The sequence below is a fragment of the Garra rufa genome, chromosome 10 (assembly GCF_049309525.1).
Source record: "Garra rufa chromosome 10, GarRuf1.0, whole genome shotgun sequence".
Lineage (NCBI taxonomy): Eukaryota > Metazoa > Chordata > Actinopteri > Cypriniformes > Cyprinidae > Garra > Garra rufa.
The window spans coordinates 36245471-36272096 of record NC_133370.1 but is presented as its reverse complement, the minus strand read 5'-3'; positions in this window follow the sequence as shown (position 1 = coordinate 36272096).

The following is a 26626-nucleotide window of genomic DNA, read 5'->3' as shown; positions in this document are numbered from 1 at the left end:
CCAATGTAGTACCCAGACAGTTACCATCTATATGGGTTCAAAACGGGGAAACACATATGGGGCCCACGTTGATAAACCATATGGGTTTGGCATGGGTAAACTCAATCAATCCCATATAGGCTGCCTACATGGGGCCAATGTAGTACCCAGATAGTTAATGTCTATATGGGTTCAGAATGGGGAAACACATATGGGGCCCGGTTTGATAAACCAAAAGGGTTTGGCATGGGCAAACTCAATCAGTCCCATACAGTCTGCCTACATGGGGCCAATGTAGTACCCAGATAGTTAACGTCTATATGGGTTCAGAATGGGGAAACACATATGGGGCCCGCTTTGATAAACCATATGGGTTTGGCATGGGCAAACTCAATCAGTCCCATACAGTCTGCCTACATGGGGCCAATGTAGTACCCAGATAGTTAACGTCTATATGGGTTCAGAATGGGGAAACACATATGGGGCCCGCTTTGATAAACCATATGGGTTTGGCATGGGCAAACTCAATCAATCCCATACAGTCTGCCTACATGGGGCCAATGTAGTACCCAGATAGTTAACGTCTATATAGGTTCAGAATGGGGAAACACATATGGGGCCCGCTTTGATAAACCATATGGGTTTGGCATGGGCAAACTCAATCAATCCCATACAGGCTGCCTACATGGGGCCAAGGTAGTACCCACATAGTTAACGTCTATATGGGTTCAAAACTGGGAAACACATATGGGGCCCGGTTTCATAAACCATATGGGTTTGGCATGGGCAAACACAATCAGTCCCATATAGGGAGCCCACATGGGGCCAAATTGGTACCCACATAGTTAATTGATAGTTACCAAAAAATAACTACAATACTTATATATTTTTTTCATTGTAAAACCATTATAAATTTTCATAAGGGACATGGGGTCCTCTTGGCCAAACCAAATATGATTCTAACCCTAATCAAACATGACTGTGTCTAATTTACAAATAGTTTGGAGCATTATGATTAGCTTTTGGTTAGAGCCGCATTTGGTTAGAGTTAGAACTAAACTCAGCAAGACAATCGTCACAATTCTGTCGTCATTTGCTCATTCTCTGTTCAAAACCTGCATGAAGTCTTTCTTCTGTTGAACATTATCTAAATTATTTTTGAAATAGTTATTTTAAAGAATGTTGGAAGCCAGTTGCTGGACACATCTTGGGAAATAAAAATTAATAAATAAAAAGGCTATGGAAGTCATTGGGGGCCAGAAACTTTTTGTTAAGATAATTTCCCAAAATATTTGTGCATATTGTTTTTATTACACAGAAAAAATTAATACAGGTTTAGTACAACTTAAGGTGAGGTAATGATAGCAGAATTTTGGAGCTGAAGAACCCAGCTGGTACAGGCAAACCAGGTCAAACCTGGGTGTGGTCAAAAATGTCCTGCATAGCACATGTCTTTTGATATCTGAAATTGGGCAAATGACCTGTACACTCATAGGACATTACATATTCAAAGTGTCAGTTTTTAGTGGTCTGATTTTGTGAGTTACAGCACAATGCTTATCACAATAGATGTTTTTATATAAGAAAAAAATAAGGAAAACTGTGCACTTTAATGAAAAGGTTAGAGATTACTAATTATCTCTAAATAATGGGATAACATATTTGGATTGTAATCGCTTTGAGACGGGTAGAAGAAATCAAACCCTCTAGCAGCTTGTCATGTGCCCTGATTTAGTGAAACTCCCCCAGTTTTATGGTCAGTCGGAGTGACAAATGCATTTCTAGAGATATTCTTTTAAATTTTGTAAGGTCATCAGTTCATATAATAAAATAGCCCAAGTAAAGAAAGATATTATGGAATTTTATGTTTCTGAAATGTATCATTAGCTTTTTTTTATTTTATGTCCCAGCACATGACAAACCATCAAAGTTATAAAATGGTTTGCTAAATGATTGAAAAGGGTTAACAAAAATACTTGTAAATCAAAGTTGATTTTTTTTTTTTTACATGATACACTATTGCCAGTATTTTCTCCCTTCTAATGAACAGGTTTGACTACTTTAGTAATTTCCATTAGAACAAACTTAATGTTTAAGCATAAAATGATATTATAGGGAATTGTGTGCTTCTAATTTTATAGCAACAGTTTGGACAGGAGCCTCTTCAATTGTAAGATGACAATGCCTTTGTGTATAAGGCAAGGTTCAAACCGAAATGACTGATTCAGTCAGTGTGGAAGAACTTGACTGGTCTGCATAAAGCCAAGTCCTAATCCTAGTTGAACACCTCTGGACTGATTTTTAAATGACCTTGAGCCAAAAACTCATTGCCAAACACCAATGACTTGTACAAACACCACATGGACAAAAGTATTAGGACACCCCTTCTTTAAAACAGAAATAGGCACTTCTAAAACTGTGGCAACAAAAATGGGAACATAATTAATGTAGCCTATTTAAAAATTGTATTTCCATCTCTGTTGAAAAAGTTTTGGATTTGTCCAAAATGACTGTACCGATATGTACAAGTCATTGGTGTTTGGTGATAACTTTTTGGCTCAATGTCTGCATTTAAAGTCACACCGAGGTGTTCAACTGGGATTAAGACTTGGCTTTATGCAGACCAGTCAAGTTCTTCCACACTGACTGAATCAATCATTTCAATTTGAACCTTGCCTTATACACAAAGGCATTGTTATGTTAAAACTGTTGCTATTAAAATTAATTCCCTAGAATATAATTTTATGCTTAAACATTAAGATTTGTACTCATGGAAATTACTAAAGTAGTCAAACCTGTTCATTAGAAGGGTACTTTTGGCTATATAGTGTATGTATTTTGAATCAATATCTTTGTTTTGATTTTGTGGACCTACAATTTTGTGAATGGCTACAACTGCATTTTTATTTCATACACTGAAAACAATTTTTGAACAACTATTAAAATAATACAGCCTACAAATAACACTAAACACACATATTTCTTTAAAAAAATCTTTATCTTGCCATTACCACGCTGGTTGTATAACCTTGCTGGAGGGATCATGATTGGTTAAGCTGACTGCCATCTGACAAGTAACTGGCCAATGACAACTGTGCGCGCCTTTACTGGTCAAGTTTGAAAATACGTTAGTTTGTTACATTTTTATTTTAAATTAACTCGCGTTGTGACATGTGGAGAACAAAAGCTGGAATGTGAACACAGAGGAAGACCGGACTGGATCTGTGAGGTCCTGCAAGCAGATTGCTGATATCAGGTAAGGGAACATATTTCAGTCTTTCTAGCTTTATGTTCTTTCTGTGTAAATTCCACATGAGGTAACAGACGCACTATGACTTGCATCTGTGCTTCATCAAAGATGTTACACCAGATGCTAATCGCGATTAGCATATTAGCACGTATTTGTAGCCCCTGATATTGCTATGTGTTATAGATAGGCTACGAATGTTGTCAGCTAATTTAAACGCAATGCATGAGAAGGAGCAATGAGTACAGTGATGAAAGTGCTATTAAAGCTCGGAAACACAGGAATCTAACTATAAAACACAAACTGCTACCAATAACATTATTTTTAATCTTTGATTCTAAATCTTTCATGGGATTAAAATATAAAAGTATGGTTCTTCTCATAATCAAAAATACATTTGTAAGACATTTGCCCCACTGATTATCAATATGACTAACTTTTTTATTCTTTTGTCTTTCTTCATCTGCAATAACAAATACGGAGAACATGCTACCATCATCAGTCCTTTAGTTGTTTCACTACAAAAAATATTATGAGTCCTTCATGAGCCTTAAATGGGTCTGGATAAATGCAGCTGCAGGTAAAATTATGTTAAGTTTTGGTTTGATTTGGGTGCACAAATTTTTAAGCTACAATTGTGTTTACCTTGTTTTGATACATTTATAAAAAGAGTCTATTGTTGTGAATCCAGTGTCTTTTTTGGGGATTCACATTTTTTCTTTTTGGATTGCCATGAGTTAGGCATATTCTTACATTTTTAATTATATAATAACTAACAGTCTCAAAGCTGACTGTTCATGTTTTCTGAATGATTTATAGTGGCAAATGTTGGTACGATTGAAAAACATTTTGTATAAGAGTTCAAAAGAATTTTAAAAGTGAAATCTTTATTTTTAAGGACTTATCAGCCCACCCCAGACCGACTGAGGATTCAGCTGATTACTGGCAATATAGTGGAGGGCTCTTCTTTATCTGCTACACTCCACTAGAACTTCTGGTATGGATTTATTAACTATTTGCAAAGTTTTGATTTGATGTAATTTAATAAAATGTACTTTTTAATTTACTTTTATGTCCTATTTAAATTTGTTTTTACATAATTTACTTAATACAGTGTGCAGTTAGGATTCTGAATTATGTGTAATGATTTAAATTTTAAATTGACTCTAAAAATTAATTTGCCAGAACCTACAATTACGTGTTATTTTATTTTTTATTTTATTATTATATATTTTTTTGTTAAATCTTCAGGTAGTAAAAAAAAAAAAAAAGTTTTAGTATTTTAGTTTATCTAAGAGCTCTAACTTATGTTATTAAAACTGTAACCCTTAAGTCGATCCATCCTGGAAATTTAAGAATGGTCCAAATTTGTGATCAACTCAGTTGTTTTCCAACGGCACAAAGAAGAATATTTTAAAATTTCTATTTTAAATCACTCATAAATCATCAGCATTAATAATATTAATAATAATAAAAAATACTTAAAAGGGATAGTTCACCCAAAAATGAAAATTTGATGTTTATCTGCTTACCCCAAATGCATCCAAGATGTAGGTGACTTTGTTTCCTCAGAAAAACACAAACGAAGATTTTTAACGAAAACTGGTGCGGTCTGCCAGCCTTATCATGGACGTGGATGGGCACCAAACCTTTAAAAGTAAACAAAAACATGCACAGACAAATCCAAATTATACCCTGCGACTCGTGAGGATACATTGATGTCCTAAGACACGAAACGATCGATTTTTGTTAGAAACTGAACAGTTTTTATATCATTTTTTACCTTTGATACACAGCCACGTCCATCTGTCCTGAGCACGGGATCATCATCCGGATCGTTATTCGTGTAGCGCTCTGGCATAGTATACACAAACACCGGAAGCGATCTGTCGCATGAATACAACACTCATTGTTTCCACAGTGCTCAGAGATTGTGGCTATAGCCGATATTTAAAATGGTAATTACTTGCGCGTATCCTGATTGTTCAAACCGATTTAAAACTCATCCGGGACTTGTACTGATTTCCCCTTACGGCGTTTGCGTATTCTTCGCCTGAGCGCGAGCACATGTAACGTAACTGATGCCAAACTCGTGCTCAGGACAGATGGACGTGGCTGTGTATCAAAGGTAAAAAATGATATAAATACTGTTCAGTTTCTCGCAAAAAACGATCTTTTCGTGTCTTAAGACATCAATGTATCGTCACAAGCCGCAGGGTGTAATTTGGATTTGTCTGTGCATGTTTTTGTTTACTTTTAAAGGTTTGGTGCCCATCCACGTCCATGATAAGGCTGGCAGACTGCACCGGTTTTCGTTAAAAATCTCTGTTTGTGTTTTTCTTAGGAAACAAAGTCACCTACATCTTGGATGCATTGGGGGTAAGCAGATAAACAAATTTTCATTTTTGGGTGAACTATCCCTTTAAGCATTATTTTGTTGGTCGATTCCATCCATGGACATAGAATATAAATGCGAGAATCTGCCTAATAGTAAAATGACAAAGTCTTGATAAAAAAATGTATTATCATTTTTGTTGTTATTATTATTATTATTTTCTAAATGGTTAACTCATAACAATAATTGAAGTGGTCCTTTAAAACACATTGCATATTTATGCTTCATAAACTGATTTTATCAATAAAAAATTTAATTAGATTAGTTTGAATGAATGAACAGTAATTCTCTATTGATTTCCCTAATGCCCCTCCAATGACACTCCAATTCTATGACAATTTAGAATTATTTTTATAATTATTATTATTTTTAGTATTATCCTGAGTAATAGTTGTTTTTCTTTAATATGTTGTTTTAACATGTAAGTTACATTTTTTTTAACAATTTACTAAACACATCCTAGAAAACCTGTCTATTGGAATAGAATCTGTACAGCTTGTTTTTTACTCTGTTGTTTTCCTTTCTGTAGGTGAGGGCAGTTTCCTTATTTTATGTCATCTTTTTGACAAAATTATTTTCATTTTAAGCATTAGCCTAATTCAGTCAAGCACAAAAATGCTATTTGTAATTTGATCTTGCATATTCAGTATATTTAAACAAATTTGTTTTGCAGAGGTTCTTAAGAAAGCTGAAATGATTGGCAAGAAGCTGATGGGGATCTCTCAAAATTGGAACAAGAGACGGAGGAGTACAGAGGATGTCTAGAATGCACAAGTGACTGTCTGCACTGTAAGCACAAATGTATCGTTGCTGATGCTTCTAATTGTTTCCCATTTATTTCCTGTTCAAATGTTTGAAGGTTTCAGTAAATATTAGGTCAAATACAGGTTAAAAAAAGTATTAACTTTTACATTATTTTGAACAAGTAGGTTTATAACTTTGAAGAGATGCTCTTTAAAGGACAGTCAGTGGTTACCAAATCTTTTTACCAAAAACAAAAAAAAAACTAAACACACAGGGCATCCAAGATGTAGGTGACTTTGTTTCTTCAGATATTTAACTCAAACCCTTGCAGTCTGTCAGCCACATAATAACAGTGGATGGGCTTAGTGCTTGGTTTTACCTTTAAAAGTAAAAAAAAAAACATGCACAGACAAATCCAAATTACACCCTGCGTCTCATGACGATACATTGATGTCCTAAGACACAAAACAATAGTGTTTTTTTTGTGAGAAACTGAACAGTATTTATATAATTTTTTACCTTTGATACACAGCCACGTCCATCTGTCCTGAGTGTGAGCTCAACCTCCGGCTCATTTCATGTGTACGCTCACTGGCGTAGTATACGCAAACGTCGTAAGGGGAAATCGGTGAACAGTCAGCAGTCCTGGATGAGTTTGCGCAAACGTAATTTTTAGCTTTCAATCGGTTTGAACAATCAGGATAAGTGCAAGTAATTACCATTTTGAATAGCCGCTATACACAAAATCTCTGTGCACTGTGTAAACAATGAGTGTCGTACACACGGGATAGATGACTTCCGGCATTTACGTATACTACGCCAGAACGCGTACACATGTAACGAGCCGGATGATGAGTTCGTGCTCAGGACAGTTAGACGTGGCTGTGTATCAAAGGTAAAAAATTATATAAATACTGTTCAGTTTCTCATAAAAAAACGATCGTTTCGTGTCTTAGGACATCAATGTATCGTCACGAGCCGCAGGGTGTAATTTGGATTTGTCTGTGCATGTTTTTTTTTTTTTTTTTTTCACTTTTAAAGGTTTGTGCCCATCCACTGCCATCATATGGCTGACAGACTACAAACAATGTCACCTACATCTTGGATGCCCTGGGGGTAAGCTGATAAACATCACATTTTCATTTTTGGGTGAACTATCCCTTTAAGACATAAAACGATCGGTCTGTGCAAAAAACTGAACAGTATTTATATTATTATTTACCTCTGATCCACCGGAACGTTCTACTGTCCTGAGAATGTTCACCCAGTCCGTGTGTGATCTATCACGCGTATACGTCACTCATTGTTTACATGAGCATATTGGCTTATCAAAATGGTAATTACTTGTGCTTATACAAATTCTGGTAACCGATTAAAAACTAAAAGATTACATTTCCTTGTGTGAACTCATCTGGGAGTATTGACTTTTCACCTACAAAGACAAACTTTTGACTACATTGCCAGAGCATGTTGATGCACCACACGTCAGCTACTGTGAACATGCTCCATTAGGGGTGGGCGGTACACAGGTGTCATAGTCAGCACTGGTGTGACATTGCGCAACGACATGGATTTTCTAATACCGTCAATACCGTAATAAATCAATTATGTGCCTCGAACGGCTGCATTTACATCAATAATAGCTAATTCTAAATAATAAGGCATTACATTTTCTTCAAACGTTCAGTTGTGGTCTGAATACCTGACCTTATACTATATATCTTGTTGTAAATAAAAAAGTAAAACATATTCGTATCAGCTTTGCAGGTGGTAGGTAAAAGGGGAGTGGCCATTAAACGACTGGTGAAACATCGTGAAGAAAGGTCGGGCCTGTAGCCTATACCAGAGGCGGACTTTTCCCGGTCGGCCAGCCGAAGGATTTACACAGCGGATCACAAATTGAGCGGGCGCGAGGCGAACTAATATTGTATATAATTTTCGCACTTTCAATATGCAGGGTATAGAAATCGCTTTTAACTGAGCGCTCGCGCTGTTTTTACTTTTACTTACGATTTTGCGATAACGCACACTCTGTGTAAAGGGGGCAGCACATCTTATAATAGATATTTGTCAGTGAGTACAAGATTACAGCAAATTCTCCAGTCTGTTTTTGTCATCTCTCTTTACTTTCGACCCGTGATCATTCAAATCTAAAGGTCATTGTACACTGAGTCCGATTTTCGTATGCGTTTTTTTTTTTTTTGTTTGTTTGTTTTCTCATATTCGCCATCCTTATCAAAATGCTTATTATGGATGCGAACATGCAGAAAATCAAACACGATCCAAATTTTTTTATGACGGACGAAAGTTTCAGAGGCAGTGTGTAAACTCGATTAACATAACCTGTATTTTTTTTAACGTGCAAAAATCTCGGACGAAAATTTCGTACTCATGTGTACAATGACATTAACTCCAGCAGCTGGTGTTGGATGCAGGGTTGCCAAGTCCGCGTTTTTCCCCACAGAATTGGTCTACTTTTAAACTGTTGCTATGGGTTGATTTCCCCCAGTTATTTAAAGGTTTTATATATTGCAGAAATTAAATTTCAATAAAAAATAATTATTGTTTTGTTGTACACTAAGTAAGATCTTTAGGTTTTTTGCAAAATAAATATGTTGAGAATGGATAATACTCTCCCATGTCTCTTTTTGATAAGGATACATACCATTTACTTATTATATTATAAAAAATATTAACTTTATTCACATACTAAAGGGACAGGACAGGCTACTCCTCCCAAAATGTACCAAAAAAAGTAATACCGTGATATTATACCGTCACCGTTCAAAAGATGAAAAATACCGTGATATTAATTTTAGGTCATATCGCCCACCCCTATGCTCCATACACCTGAATGTTCCGGTGGATCAGAGTTTAATAATGATATAAATGCTGTTCAGTTACATGTACAGACCCATCGTTATGTGTCTCAAGACCTCAATGCATCGTCTCAAGCCACAGTGTTTAATTTGGTTTTGTCTGTGCATGTTTTTTTTTGACTCTTAATGATTTGGTAACTATTGACTGCCATTATATGACTGACAGACTGCAATGGTTTCAGTTAAAAATCTTTGTTTGTGTTTTACTAAGAAACAAAGTCACCTACATCTTGGATCCCCTCAGAGTAAGCAAATGAACATCAAATTTTCATTTTTTTTAGTGAACTATTCCTTTAATCTGACATTAATCTGCTTATTTAAATGCTGTCCTTGTGTGTCTTCAATAAAATTTAAATTTGAAAATATTTTAATCTCACTGTGTGCTTTAATCCTTAAAAATTTATTTGTGTGGTGTTGATATTATTTTAGATGGAACCCAGATGATTGCTAGCTTGGCCCCATGCATAAGTTGCTGGGGCCAGCATGGAACCCATGGACAATCCCAGTTACAGCCCGTATTTCAGCCCATGTAGTAACCTTGTAGTACCCAAATCTGGGAACAAGATGGGTCTTGCGCATGTTGCCCAGTTGGGTCCCACCTAGTGGCAAGTGCAATCTAATTTGAAATCCATGTGGGCCGTTAACATGGGGCCGTTATGGAACCCGCGGACAATCCCATATAGAGCCCATTTTTCAGCCCATTTAAAACCCACATTGGCCCCACATACAAAACTTAGCTGGGTTAAAGCTGGGACCGATGTGGGTCTTGTGCATGTTGCCCAGTTAGGTCCCACCTAGTGGCAAGTGTAGTCCTATATGAAATCCATGTGGGCAGTTAACATGGGGCCATTATGGAACCCGCGGACAATCCCATATAGAGCCCATTTTTCAGCCCATTTAAGACCCACATTGGCCCTACATACAAAACTTAGCTGGGTTAAAGCTGGGACCGATGTGGGTCTTGTGCATGTTGCCCAGTTAGGTCCCACCTAGTGGCAAGTGTAGTCCTATATGAAATCCATGTGGGCAGTTAACATGGGGCCATTATGGAACCCGCGGACAATCCCATATAGAGCCCATTTTTCAGCCCATTTAAAACCCACATTGGCCCCACATATAAAACTTAGCTGGTTTAAAGCTGGGACCCATGTGGGTCTTAAGCATGTTGCCCAGTTAGGTCCCACCTAGCGGCAAGTGTAGTCCTATATGAAATCCATGTGGGCAGTTAACATGGGGCCATTATGGAACCCGCGGACAATCCCATATAGAGCCCATTTTTCAGCCCATTTAAAACCCACATTGGCCCCACATATAAAACTTAGCTGGTTTAAAGCTGGGACCCATGTGGGTCTTAAGCATGTTGCCCAGTTAGGTCCCACCTAGCGGCAAGTGTAGTCCTATATGAAATCCATGTGGGCAGTTAACATGGGGCCATTATGGAACCCGCGGACAATCCCATATAGAGCCCATTTTTCAGCCCATTTAAAACCCACATTGGCCCCACATATAAAACTTAGCTGGTTTAAAGCTGGGACCCATGTGGGTCTTAAGCATGTTGCCCAGTTAGGTCCCACCTAGCGGCAAGTGTAGTCCTATATGAAATCCATGTGGGCAGTTAACATGGGGCCATTATGGAACCCGCGGACAATCCCATATAGAGCCCATTTTTCAGCCCATTTAAAACCCACATTGGCCCCACATATAAAACTTAGCTGGTTTAAAGCTGGGACCCATGTGGGTCTTAAGCATGTTGCCCAGTTAGGTCCCACCTAGCGGCAATTGTAGTCCTATATGAAATCCATGTGGGCAGTTAACATGGGGCCATTATGGAACCCGCGGACAATCCCATATAGAGCCCATTTTTCAGCCCACTTAAGACCCACATTGGCCCCACATATAAAACTTAGCTGGTTTAAAGCTGGGACCCATGTGGGTCTTGTGCATGTTGCCCAGTTAGGTCCCACCTAGCTGCAAGTGTAGTCCTATATGAAATCCATGTGGGCAGTTAACATGGGGCCATTATGGAACCCGCGGACAATCCCATATAGAGCCCATTTTTCAGCCCATTTAAGACCCACATTGGCCCCACATATAAAACTTAGCTGGGTTAAAGCTGGGACCCATGTGGGTCTTGTGCATGTTGCCCAGTTAGGTCCCACCTAGTGGCGAGTGCAATCCTATATGATATCCATGTGGGCAATTAACATAGGGCCATTATGGAACCCGCGGACAATCCTACATGGGGCCCATTTTTCAGCCCATTTCAAACCCACATGGGCCCCACATACAAATGTTGGCTGGGTATTTTCTCAAAATATCAGACTCTCAAAGATCAGACATATTTATGTAATAACACTATATATGTGCATTCCTTCCTCAAAGATGGTCTGCTGCATGGGTCACAGCTCTCTCACCCTCTCTCCCCTCCCCCCTGCACTGAGCTTCACTCACTCTGACTACACACACACATAGAGACATTCAGCCTGCTGAGTGACAGCAGGTTTCTGATTTCTTTTTGAAATTTTCTTTAATTCGTCATCATACAACGAACAAACTGGTGAAGTTTCATCAGAATCAGGCAAAGTGTGCCACAGTTATTAGACACTTCCTGTTTCTCATTTCTCGCCATAACTTTGTCGCCTTGCCCCGGCCAAACCGTTCGAGATATCAAAAATCCCCTCGCAATTTAGCATCCCCAATGTCTTAGCATCATGCTGACCGAGTTTGGTGACAATCCTATCGAAATCCTGGGAGGAGTACATCAAATTCCAGAGCATGCACTTTTTAAACAGCCCTAAATATCTCACTTCCTGTTGGGTGGAGCCTATGACATAGAGTACAAAAGTTGTTTGGCTCAGTGAGATCTATATGTGTACCGAGTTTCATATGAATACATGCAAGTATGTGTGCGCAGTACATCAAGTTTTCAAACTGTGTTCCAGGGGGTGCTGTAGAGGGTTTTTGAGTATGTTAAGGCCCCCATAAGTGCCCGAACGGTTGGAAAAAAAAATAAAAATAATAAAATAAAAAGAACCCTTAGAAGAACAATAGGGCCTTCGCCCATTCTGGGCTCGGGCCCTAATAATCCTTAGAAGAACAATAAGGGGGAGTTCCCCTATCTCATCCAGTAACCTTTATATTCATGCATGTCAACAAGCTTAGAAACTGTTTATTCTTACATTTACTTAATGGAATATTTAAATTTACTATTTGCAGTTTGAAGTGATAATTTAGCCAAAACCTAGCACATGGCTAAATGGTCAGATTGGGTGCTCAACAACATAGATAATAAGAAAACAGAAAAAAAGTTGGAATACAAAAGACCCAAAAATGTAATGCCCAACTATTACACAAGTGACAGTTTGAGCATGCAGGCTACTCATCAGAGCTTTTTATAATCACAAGCATGCTTGCTTGAAATGTCACCTGTGTGATAGGACATAATGTAGTTTCACTCTTCTTCACCATAATGGCATCTACTCGATTATGTACTTCAGTTAAACAACACAGTTCTAAAATAATGACATTTAGTGTGCAGTTTGTCTTTGACATTCACATAAAAGAAAAAAAAAGACTCTTGATCCAGCTCAGACCTCTTTTCCAAACTCAGATGTTAAAAACTGGGCTTTTTTTTTTCTTTCAAAAACTGAACACCAGAAAGTTTCAGGTTGTGGACCTGAAGTAGTAGGTTCTGGAATAGCGGTAACAGCCCTACAACCACAGCCTTGAATAAATGTGCTTTTTGTAAAGGCGATCTAATTTCCAAACTGGCCCTGTATGGATATTTACAAGGATTTATACAGACTAGTTTATGTAAATCAATATACTAAAAATTGCCAGTAATGGATATATATATATATATATATATATATATATATATATATATATATATATATATATAGATAGATAGATAGATAGATAGATAGATAGATAGATAGATAGATAGATAGATGTGGTCTCAGCACTGCCACATCAGCAGATGTTAAGTGCTTTATGTGCTTCAGTAGTTAAATGTTTGTACTCCAGATTTTATTAACTTTCCCAATCACTTTTTCCATTACACATCAGTTGGATTACACACATTTAGTTCAAATGAGTGAGCACAGTCTGCCCAAGAATTAAGAACATAGGACTGAAATAAGAGATGTAAATGTCTTGTTTGCTCAAGAGAGTAATTAAGTGGGAGAGTCAGAGTAGAAAGGTTAGAAGCAAGCTGCTACCTGCTTAGACTGGCTAGATATCAGAATAGTTTTATGATTGCAACCTATACTCTTAACAAATCATAATCATTTATTTAATCTGTCTGTCATGTATTTTTTTTTTTTTTTTAAATAAATAATCACGATTAATCCCACCTAACATTGAAGTTTTTAAATATAGCTTTATATTGCAATAATTTTACATTTAATCTTCAAATTAATGTACAAACAACCTAAAGACAGTATATTTTTATTATTTGTTTACTGGCATATTTTTTTGTGACTGAAGGCAGCAGCGTGTTTACCCATAGATATATATGCCTCATTAGCCAATAAAAATGTGACATGAAATGAACGCAACTTGGTGCTAAAACTTACAACTGCTTACCTCAAGCTCTTATTCCTTCCTCTTTTGCCGCTTCCATTTCTTTCAGCACACATAAAAATTACAACTGCCAAAGTGTGATTCATTTTATGCTCTTTTTGTTTACCACTATCGCTCGCTGATGACGTTTTATTATTCTATATAACGTGTGTTATATAGAAAAATAGGTGTCATCATTGTGTAGTTTACATGCATGCCGTACCCAAGTTTATTAGATCCATGTCGCACAGTGTGATCGGCAATTATCTTATAGGATTGCTAAAATAGTGCAGTGTGTAAGGGCTTTAGTGCGTTAACGCACTAATTTTGACAGCACTACAATAAATAAATAAATGCATGATAAAATCTGATGCATTTTCATGAGCCTTGTTAAAAAGATATGCCTAGTATGAGTAGCTGACATATCACACAAATATTAGCTAGAGCTTCTAGCAGATGGATTTGGGAAGGTCATTTTTACTCCCTACCCAAATTGCCTTCAAATGACGTCAGAATAAAAGCATACAAGATGGGCCCAGTCAGTGTATTTAAAAGGCAAAAGAAATGACCTTGCAGTAAAGATAACAGGATAACAGATTTCAGTGTTCTTCAACACGACTAAAGAATGTTTTCCATTGCTCTTTTTCTAACTGCTCTTCTGCTGCCAGTCGGAGGTGCATCTGTCAAACCAGCACCAATATTTTTCAATAGTGCGATGGAAACTTCAGCAGACAAACAGGTAGGCTTTAGGCAATGTTGAAACTTTTTTTATTTGGTCATACTGGGGATGTCTATTCTCTGTGAAGTTATCTTTTGTTAGTGCACTTGTGGGGCTCTCCAAGGTGCTGAAGTTGCAGCTTACATGTCAGTGTGAACTAAATTAAATCTGAATCTGTTTGTATATAAATTTTAGCTAACATTTTTTGCTATAAAGTACATGTACATGTGTTTTTGGAGCAGATATTTAACTGTATTTCCTTTTAGATAGGACTATATGAAGGCTACATTCTGGGTCTGCTCTCAAACTTAAAGGATACTGTACCAGACACTAACATGCCTTTCAGAGGAACTGTGCAAGATGGAGAGGGTCCCATGAAAAGGCACGAAAAGAATGTAGCTGAATCCCCTACTGAAGTCTTCACAATGAAACAGACTAAACGCAAAGACGGCTGCAGGTTTCTCTACTGGAAATCGTGGACCGCTTGCTAAAATTAAAATTTACAGGGTGGTTTCAGGTTGCACTTGTGCACTGCAACTGAAAGTGTGATGTAAAACAATCTTTTTTTTTTTCTTTTTTTTGTACAAGTAGCAAACATTTACATTTTGTGCATAAATGTACTGTGTTAATAAAATGTACTTCAGTATGAATATTGAATCACCACTGCAATTATTTATTATTATTGCAATTTTATTTATAAACAATATGATATATACTGTATATAGGACTAGCCCACACAAATCCTTAACACAGAAAAAGACAAGTATGTCAACTATTGGACAAACACCATTAAAAACAACACAAGTTAGAATGTTATTCGGCACTAAATCGAGAGTACACCATGGCAAACTACCTGAGTACAGTGACTGATGTGAAACAGAAGAAAACATTGACGATAGAGAGGGACCGGCACAGACAGATATAGCTCTCCTGTGAGGAGAGAATCTGCTCCTACTGCAGCCTGTGAGAGTTCGAAACTGAGATACATTTCCTCACAAAATGCCCCAAATACCAAACCATTAGAAACCAGTATTATCCCAAAATAAACAAAATATTTCCCCAGTTTAATAATTGCACCACAATTGAAAAACTCCCCTTCATTCTTGGCGGCCTTGATTTATAGCTGCCTGCCATGTCCTTAGGCACAACCACAGCCAAGAAACCAATATCCAGTGAATATATGGCTAACTTAGACCAAACCAACTCATTCAAAAAAAATGGTTTTGTGCCATTGTTGGTTTTATTTAAATATTTTATTTTAAAACAACATATATGTTTTTTGTTGTCCGCCAAAACACTATTGTATTGTGCTTAAATAACTTAAGCTGTTTAATTATCCACTTTACTTAATTATGAATTGTTAAAGTAACGCAAACAGGGTTCGAAATTAACACCCGCCAACCCGCCAAATGCGGGTTAAAAATCATTTTGGCGGGTATTGTTGAAAACTTACCAGCCAGTTTGGCCGGTGATGCTTGAGCCAATCATGCAAATCATGTCAGAGACGCTCTGGGTCGTTTGTCCCCTGGACTAACCATTATTGTTTAGTGCGAGTGCCGCATGCTGTAATATGAGCAGTCATATTCCGTCGTCTCCCGGGTGCTGATAGTGCTTGTGTGCAGGTGATACCTGAACTGCACACATTGCTATCTGGATTTAAACTAAACTCATTTAAGCTTTGCCAGTTTCAACATTTAAGAGCCATAAGACGCAAACCCGCGCGCACAGTGAGAAGTGAGAATATCTGTGTGTGCGCGGCTCATCCGAAGCGCGCAAACCCGCGCCGCAGAACGGACGCAAATATTAATCCCGCAGAAATGTTATTTCGTCCTGCTCCCGCCCGTGACATTTATGTTTTGCCCCACTCTGTCATGATCGGGGCTGTGGGTTTTCCCTCAGCCACCTGAGGTCGCTGTTTGCACTCACTCCTCTGATTCTTCACGTCTGTTTTGTCATTAGCACTGATCACCCACACCTGTTCACAATTACTATCAGGACTATAAGTATCATCTCCACTCACTCTGCATTCATGTCTGCATTGTCTCGTGTCATGTTTGTTTCCATGTTCTTGAATTTCTTGACTTAAGTTTATGTTCTAGATCTTGTTTATTTTGTGTTTTAGTTCTTAGTGTGCCGTGTTGGCCTTTTGTTTGTTTATTTGTGTTTAATTATATTAAAATCATTTCTTCACCTGCATTTGGACCCAGACCTCCTTTATCTCCACGTGACAGAATGCAGACATCCACAGTGGGTCCAGCGGGTGAGAGGTCTTTCGAGGCGGCGTCAGCCGCTCGCTTCGAGACCATCTACGCCTGTTTGGCGGCGATGGATGCCCTTAGTGCTGAGGCGGCGCGGACACGCCCCTACTTTATGGCGAGGGCAGAAGCGTTTTTTTGAGGGAGGGCGTCCGCTCTCTCTGTTCCGGACGCGGCGGTGACCGCTCTCTCTGTTCCGGACGCGACGGTGACCGCTCTCTCTGTTCCGGACGCGGCAGTGACCGCGCTCTCTGCTCCGGACGCGGCGGTGACCGCGCTCTCTGTCCCGGACGCGGCGGTGACCGCGCTCTCTGTTCCGGACGCGGCGGTGACCGCGCTCTCTGTTCCGGACGCGGCGGTGACCGCGCTCTCTGTTCCGGACGCGGCGGTGACCGCTCTCTCTGATCCGGACGAGGCGGTGACCGCGCTCTCTGCTCCTGACGCGGCGGTGACCGCGCTCTCTGCTCCGGACGCGGCGGTGACCGCTCTCTCTGCTCCTGACGCGGCGGTGACCGCGCTCTCTGCTCCTGACGCGGCGGTGACCGCGCTCTCTGTTCCGGACGCGGCGGTGACCGCGCTCTCTGTCCCGGACGCGGCGGTGACCGCGCTCTCTGTTCCGGACGCGGCGGTGACCGCGCTCTCTGTTCCGGACGCGGCGGTGACCGCGCTCTCTGTTCCGGACGCGGCGGTGACCGCGCTCTCTGTTCCGGACGCGGCGGTGACCGCTCTCTCTGCTCCTGACGCGGCGGTGACCGCGCTCTCTGCTCCGGACGCGGCGGTGACCGCGCTCTCTGTTCCGGACGCGGCGGTGACCGCGCTCTCTGTTCCGGACGCGGCGGTGACCGCGCTCTCTGTTCCGGACGCGGCGGTGACCGCGCTCTCTGTTCCGGACGCGGCGGTGACCGCGCTCTCTGCTCCGGACGCGGCGGTGACCGCTCTCTCTGCTCCTGACGCGGCGGTGACCGCTCTCTCTGATCCGGACGCGGCGGTCACCGCTCTCTCTGTTCCGGACGCGGCGGTGACCGCTCTCTCTGCTCCTGACGCGGCGTTGACCGCTCTCTCTGTTCCGGACGCGGCGGTGACCGCTTTCTCTGCTCCTGACGCGGCGGTGACCGCTCTCTCTGTTCCGGCTGCGGCGGTGACCGCTCACGTTCCTCTGGCAGCGAGGCCAGCTCACGTTCCTCAGGCGGCAGCGTCCGCTGATGTTCTGCTGGCGGCGAGGCCAGCTCGCGTTCCTCTGGCGGTGAGGTCCGCTCACGTGACTCCGCTGCATGGGCCTGGCCCCCCATCCCTCCCCCTGATGCACCTTCCACCGTTCCTCCTCCCTCCAGAATTTTGGTTTTGGGAACGTCTGGAAGCCGTTCCCTAGAGAGGGGGTACTGTCATGATCGGGGCTGTGGGTTTTCCCTCAGCCACCTGAGGTCGCTGTTTGCACTCACTCCTCTGATTCTTCACGTCTGTTTTGTCATTAGCACTGATCACCCACACCTGTTCACAATTACTTTCAGGACTATAAGTATCATCTCCACTCACTCTGCATTCATGTCTGCATTGTCTCGTGTCATGTTTGTTTCCATGTTCTTGAATTTCTTGACTTAAGTTTATGTTCTAGATCTTGTTTATTTTGTGTTTTAGTTCTTAGTGTGCCGTGTTGGCCTTTTGTTTGTTTATTTGTGTTTAATTATATTAAAATCATTTCTTCACCTGCATTTGGACCCAGACCTCCCTTACTCACCCGTGACACACTCACGCCCGCAAAAACCTGCATAAAAGTAACCTATACCCCCGCGGGAAAACAGGTGTCTACTTCATCTCTTGGCTGCATGAAACAAACCCTCGACCGTGCTAATGTAAAGGTAGGCCTACGATCAGAGCAGTGGCGGACTGGGACTAAAAAACAGCCCTGGACTTTGACTCGGCTCAGCCCACAACAACAGATGTGTGTGAAAGCTAATCAGCAACGGACACGGGTCTCAAAATACTTAAATCTTAACCCATGATGTTTTACCTTAAAAATTATAGCATTATCTCTGATGTTGACTAAAAGATGTGTTAAAAGCATAGTGTACAATACACAAAAAAACATATATATAGAAATAAACAGCACTCTTTTAATGTCTCTCTGCTGAAAAATATGCAGGTAAAAAAAAACCGGGGTTTATGTATTATGTATCTATTCCATGCAATCTTAAACTATATTTATTACTTACTAATCTCCAAAAAAAATGGGGCTAAAAAGTATTTTTGACCTTTTTTTGAGACTTATATACTAAGCAGGAGCAGAAGATGTTATATTATTAATCTTATTTTGAGTATATTTGTCTTATTTTGAGAATTCTTAGCAAATGCGATTTGTCTTATTACATTGGCAGATTGTTTCACTTAATTTAAGAAGCTTTCAACTAACCTAACCCTTAAAATACTTTAAATAATTTTAGCCGAAAACTTCTTAAATTAAGTGAAATAATCTAATCTGCCAATGAAACAAGACAAATCACACTTGGTAAGAATTCTAAAAATAAGGCATATATACTCAATATAAGATTAATAATCTAACACCTTCTACTCTTGCTTAGTATATAAGTAACAAGGTTAAAAATACTTTTTAGCTGGAAACAAGATTTTTTTTGACTTGATTAGATGGAGTTTTTGTAGTATGCACAAAAACGGTTTAATTACTTATTAAATATTTCTTCTGCCTTCATGTTAATGCTGTGGCATGTTTATATCGTGTTTTTCCCTCACCTTCTCAGCCCCACCCTTTTCTTTCCTTTTTTCGTATTACCAACACCTGCAGTATCCATGTTCTTTCTCCCATCTGCACTTCACTTGTAAACGGTTGAGTGACAAGCATTGACGAGTGAGCTTGCGCATCTATGGGCTTGTAGGCGCATTGTTGCCACCTATCGGTCTTGACATGGAACAACAATAAATTATAAGCAAGAAAAAAAAAAACTGTGACGGCTGCACAGAGGCCGGCGGCCGTCCTGCTGCAGCGGCCAGTCCGCCACTGGATCAGAGTAATAGTACTAACGAACTCGCGCGTAATGTATGACACTCTTGTATATCGGAGTCTAGGCACGCATAAGTCCGCTATTGATTCACAAACTATTCATGCTTTCGGGGCTCTGATCCATAGTACTTTTGCGTGAAATTTTAAAGTATTTTCGTAGCTGTCAAAATGATTGTTCTGTGAGTGTTTTATAATGAATGCTTAAATGCTTAAAAAATACTCTGAAGTTGTAAAGAATCTCTGAATTAAAGAATTCAGGAGATTTAAATCTGTATATATGTTAAAAAGTTAGAACTGAGCAAAGGGTTTTCTTTTAAATTCAAAAGTATAGTTTTAATTTAAAGTTTGTTTGTTTGAGTTTTTTTTTTATAACATGCATTAGAAGAATAAAAAGGCAAAACAAATGTTTTGGTTAATAAAAAAAGTTTAAAAATAAACACCTTTAGAGGAAATGTCAGGCATAGGGGGGCCTTTGAATAATTGACCCGAGAAGGAGGTGGGCCCCGGCATAGTTTCTGTACCTAAAAACTAATGTTAGACCTACTTAAAAAAAACCCCGAAAAATCAGTTTATTTTATTGCATCTTTACTCTATTGTATTTATTTGTGCTGTTGCTTCTAGTTAGATAGATTATTCGTATTTCTTTACTTTTAATTTTTTTAAACCGTTGCACCCCTAATTTTCACCACGTAAAAATTTGTCTAATGGAAATTCTGATTGGCTGGTAACTTCAGAAAGTTACCAGCCACTTTGGCTGGTGATCAAAAAAGTTAATTTCGAACCCTGAACGCAAAGGGTTTAATTTCACCATTCAAAAACAGGATGTGACAATTTCTAAAGTAATTGATGAAGACACGTCATGATTGATCATTATTACAGACACCTGATGTTAATAAGCAGAATCACCAAAAGAGGAAAAAAAAAAAATTAAGCAACCATTATAGTGGTCAATGTTTGCATTAGTTGGGCTCTTGACCCTTAAATCTTCAATGTTAGATTTTGTTTGGCTGCTTTTACTGAGTTATAACAGCCATACAAGCCAAGAACAAAAGTCATCAAGTAGCATTGACTGTACTTAAAATAGCTATCATCATATAGTGACTTAAGTACTTGACTTAGGTTTTCCTTACAGATTTCAATAGAACTGTGAACAAAAGATCTGTAAGTTTTGGCTTTATAAGACAGATGAATAAAAAAAAAAGCCTTTTTGCTTTTAGACACACAGACATGAAGAATCAGTGTGAGAATCACAAGAACGGTGACCACCAAAAAACCATGTTGTAGCCAATCAGAACTCATCCATGACTCCCATCATGTATTGCAACATGAATAAATTATGAGCTGTTTGGCCTATTTTTTAGTAAACCAAAACAAGCTGACTAAACTTGGTTGGACATTATTATTTCACATTGATTTTCCTAATTCAATTGTGTTGTCTTAACAGAATAATTTTGAATAGATTGAAAAAAATCCTTGTATGTTAATAAAAAACAATTTGGTTGTTTGGAACCACTGTCCATAATTGAATTGAGTTAGTTTAAATAATCATTTTTTTGAGTGTAATACACGACTGTAGATATGTTGATTTCAGTTTCTCAGTTAACTAAACTAACTATAACTAAACTTGTTACACAATTTTTTACTATTAATCTTTTTTTCTTGTTCTAATGTCCTTCCTTCAATTTTACTTGCTCAAATATTATTTCAGTTGGAACTTGATTGTTCCAAATTACTATCTGTTGTACATGTTCTTTATTCCTATGTATGCTTTGGCAATGCAAAATGTGTCATGATAACAAAGCTGTTTAAATTTAATTGAGAGAGATTGCAGATTGTGCTGTGCACACACAAAAATTCTCTCTCTCTCTCTCTCTCTCTCTCTCTCTCTCTCACTTCCGGTGCGGGTGTTGAGTGTGAGCGGACTGAGTGGTGTGAGTACGGGCGCTGAGTGTGAGTGAATACTGTTTTCTTTTTCTACCTCTTGCTTTGGTGTTTTTGTTTTCTCTCTTGATATCTCCTTTTGACGTGTTGGGCCGTGTGCTGCCGCTCACTGTGCGAGCAGTATGACGGCCCCGCGGTCACAGAGTTTAAGTAATCTCACGCGACGCCACGGTGTGAAAGTGGCGTCTGCGGTGAGCGTGGAGGATTGTTGTTTGGCGATAGGCGAGGTTGTAGGGCATGAACATGTCATGTCGGCCTCTAGAATGAATAGTGCCACAGTTGTTTTTCTTAGTTCGGTGGAGAAGGCAAATGAGGTAGTCGAAACTGGTATAGTTATTGAAAATCTTTTCACGCCTGTGCTCCCGCTTTCCATGCCTTCTAAGAAAGTGTTGTTGTCTAACGTGCCGCCGTTCGTGAGTGATGAAATTCTGGTTAGAATTATGTCTCGGTATGGAAAACTGGTGTCACCTATCAAAATGATACCGGTTAGATGTAAATCCCCGCTTTTGAAGCATGTGTTTTCATTTAGACGCTCTCTTTTTATGATTTTAAAAGAGGACGAAGAGCTTGATTTGTCACTTCATCTTAAAATTGATGATTGTGATTACGTTATTTATGCTACAACAGAAAAAATGAAATGCTTTAACTGCGGGGATATCAGTCATTTAATCCGCGCATGTCCTAATCGAAACGAAAATAGACCAGTGGTTGATGATAGCGCGAGTGAGGTTGGTGAGTCGGCTGAGGCCGGATCATCAAACGCTGTTTCGCCGGGGAAAGTGAGCGAGGGGGTGGAGGCTCAGGCAACTACTGCCAAAGCTGCGGTTAAAGAAGGCACTTCGATTGACGCTGATGGTTTAATTTTGGAATCCGTTGTGCAGAAAGACGTGGTAAGAGATGGGAGCGTGGTTAATGTTTTGCAGTCCGACTTGAGTTTAGACGGCGGTATCACGGAGGCGGAACAGAGTCAATTTAAGGTCCCAACAAAGAGAAAAAAGGCCGACGATTTTCAAACTAGTAAAGCAAAAAAAGTGGATGTGGAAGATGTACATTGTGACGATGACATGGAAAGCGGGAGTGAGTCCTCTGATTCTAGCGTGAGTTTGTCCCAGAGTGACTTTTCTTCTCGCAGCTATGAAGTGGATGATATTAAACTCTTTCTTAAGGTTACTAAAAATAAAAGAGGAGTGCGTGTAACTGAGTACTTTCCTGACACGAAACAATTTGTTGACAAATCTAGGCTTTTTATGTCAGAAGGTTTGTTTACAAATAAAGAAATCTATCGATTAAAAAAGATAGTGAGACAGCTTTCCTCTGGGGATGCAAATGAAGAAAGAGTTTAGTATCAGGTTCATGGAAAAAGGTGTGTGCGCAGTCTTGTGTTTGTTTTCCTTCTATTTTTTAAACATTTGTGAGGTTAATATTGCAACAATAAATGTAAATGGTCTAAGGGAAAGGGGAAAAAGAGCTGGAGCATTTGAGGTGATTAAACAAAAAAGAATTGATGTTGCCATGTTGCAAGAAACTCACAGTGATCTGAGAAACGCTGCTGATTGGGCAGCTGAGTGGGATGGAGTCTCTATTTTGAGTCATGGTACCTCTCTTAGTGGAGGGGTCGCCATCCTTTTTGCTAAAAATTTTAATCCATGCACATATCAGGTGGAGGAAGTAGTCAAAGGTAGGCTTTTAAAAGTAAGAGCCACTTTTGATAAATATACTTTAATTTTTATTTGTGTGTATGTTCCTACTTCAGCTGTTGAGAGAATAGTGTTTTTAAATACACTTTGTTCTGTAATGCAGAAATGTTGTGTGGAGGATTACCTTTTTTTGGGTGGGGATTTTAATTGTACCATGTCAAATTTAGATAGAAACCATATTGAACCTCATCAGCCATCACGAAATCGTTTGAGTCAATTTATTAAGACACATGAGCTGTGTGATATTTGGAGGCGGCTTAATGGGTCACAAAGACAATATACTTGGGCTCACGCTTGTGACACTGTTATTTCTTTGGCTCGGCTTGATCGATTTTATGTTTATAAACATCAGTGTAGTATCGTAAGAAAGTGTTTAATTACCCCACTGGGTTTCTCTGATCATAGCATGGTACAGTGTTCGGTGTTTTTGAACTGTATTAAGGTAAAGAGTGCATACTGGCAGCTAAATGTTAATTTGTTAAGTGATAATTATTTTAAAGAAGTGTTCAAAGTGTTTTGGGGCGAGTATAGAAATACAAAAGAATCTTTCACTTCTTTAAGACAATGGTGGGACTTTGGAAAAAGTCAAATTAAACAGTTCTGTATACAGTATGCTCAGAACGTCACTAAAGAGACTGTTTTAAGTATGAATACCTTGGAGGCTGAGATTTTAAAGCTCCATGATTTGGCTGAGTCAACTGGTGTCAGAAGTCATTTTGACACACTGGTTAAAAAGAAGACGCAGTTGGCTGATTTGCTGGGTTTTAAGGCACAGGGGGCTCTGATCAGATCACGGTTTCAGAGTGCAAATCAGATGGATGCGCCTTCTAAGTTTTTCTTTAACTTGGAAAAGAAGAATGGTCAAAGTAGAGCCATTCATGCTTTGCGCTCTGATTCTGGTAAACTACTGACAGACCCTGCAGAAATCCGTAGAAGAGCAGTGGGTTTTTATGAAAATTTGTATAAAAACGAACTCGGAGCAGGATATGAAAGTGAAAGTGATTTTTTTAATGAGTTGCCGCAGGTATCGGAGGAAGCCAACGCCGAAATCTCAGGTGATTTGAGTGAGGCAGAGCTGTTTAAGTCCCTCCAAGGAACGGAGTCGGGAAAGGCTCCGGGAATTGATGGTTTACCGGTTGACTGGTACAAGGCATTCTGGGCTGAGCTGAAAGAGGATCTGCTAGAGGTTTTTAATGAAAGCCTGGCTGAAGGCCAACTGCCTCTGAGCTGCCGTAGAGCGGTGTTGACCCTCTTGCCCAAGAAGGGTGACCTTACTGACATCAAGTGCTGGCGACCTGTATCCTTGCTCTGCAACGACTACAAGCTGCTCTCTAAAGTGTTGGCGAATCGGTTGGCAGGGGTGATGGGTAGTGTTATCCATTCTGACCAGACCTACTGTGTCCCCAGCAGATCGATAATTGATAATATTTCTCTAGTGCGGGATTTGTTCGAGGTCTCCAAGGTGCTTAATTTGGATTGTGGGTTAATTTCTTTAGATCAGGAAAAAGCTTTTGACCGCGTAGAGCATAGTTATCTCTGGAAAGTTTTTAAATCTTTTGGTTTTAGTCAAAAGTTTACTGATTGTATTAAAGTTCTCTATAGTGACGTGGAGAGCATTCTCAAAATCAATGGTGGTTTATGTGCTCCTTTTAAAGTATATAGGGGTGTCAGACAAGGGTGCTCATTATCTGGCATGCTTTACTCCTTGGCAATTTAACCTCTTTTATATCAAATAAGGGGTAAATTACATGGTATATGTCTGCCGAATTGTAAAGAAAATCTTGTATTGTCGGCTTATGCTGATGATATGGTAGTTATGATTAGCAGGAAAAGTGATATACAGGTGTTGTCAAAGCTGCTCTCAACCTTTCAAGGTTTATCATCTGCAAAGGTAAATTGGGGGAAAAGCGAAGCGCTATTAATGGGTAAATGGTCAGAAGGAAAACCAGAACTGCCGGAGGGTTTAAGTTGGAGAACGTCAGGTTTTAAATATTTGGGTGTGTTTTTGGGGGATGATTCAACAGTGCAAAAGAATTGGGAAGGGATCTTTGAGAAAATTAAAGGTCGCTTGGAAAAATGGAAATGGTTATCTCCTAAGATGTCATATAGAGGTCGCATTTTAGTAGTTAATAATCTAGTAGCATCATCTTTATGGCACAAATTTGCATGTGTGGACCCCCCTGTTCAATTGTTATCCAAAATACAAGCTAGTTTAGTTGATTTCCTTTGGGATAAATTACATTGGGTCCCGCAGAGTGTGTTATTTCTGCCTAAAGAAGAGGGTGGGCAAGGCTTAATACACTTGCAAAGCAGAATAGCAACCTTCCGCTTGCAGCGCATCCAAAAGTTATTAGCGGGTTCAGTTGACTTTAAATGGTGTGCTGTTGCTTATACGATTTTACACAAGCTTGAAAATCTGGGGCTGGATAAAACTCTCTTTCTGTTGGATCCTTTAGAATTGAACACTTCTGGGTTGCCAGTTTTTTACAGGAACATTTTTAAGGTTTGGAGCCTTTTCAAGTTTAGACGATCAGAAGATCAACAGTCTCTTTTCTGGCTCTTGGAGGAACCGTTAATTCATGGAGCTCGTCTAGATTTGTCAACATGTGGATGTTTCCCGGGACTTAACAAAGCACTTATTGAACATGGAGTCATCACCTTGGGCCAGCTACTGGAATCAGCAGGACTGGAGTTTAAGAATAGTGAAGCAGTCGCTCAACGGTTGGATTTCAAGTCTACTCGCTTAGTTGCACGGTTTTTATCGAAGTGGGAGGCTGCCCTCAGACCAGCAGAGTGGACTTTGCTATCTAGTCTTCGTGATGGTCTTGGTAAGGCCAATCTAGTGGACGCTTTCCCACTTTTGTTTTTTTTCTGTGAAGTTGGAAGGGTTTACCGGTTTCTTTCTAGAAAATGTTAGTTCTGTGTATGTTGATTTTTTATCGTGTGTTGGGAAAACACTATATAAGATGTGTGTGATCAGTTTCAACAAGAAAAGTTTGAATGGGAAAGTTGATACACCTTGGCGTGATTTTTTTAATTTAAGTGTGGATAAAAGGCCACAATGGAGAGCACTGTACAAACCACCATTGGTTAAAAGAACAGGTGACTTGCAGTGGAGGGTCCTTTATGGTGCTATTGCAGTCAATTCCTTTGTTTCAGTTTTAAACCCAGAGATTGGGGTTAAATGCCCGTTTT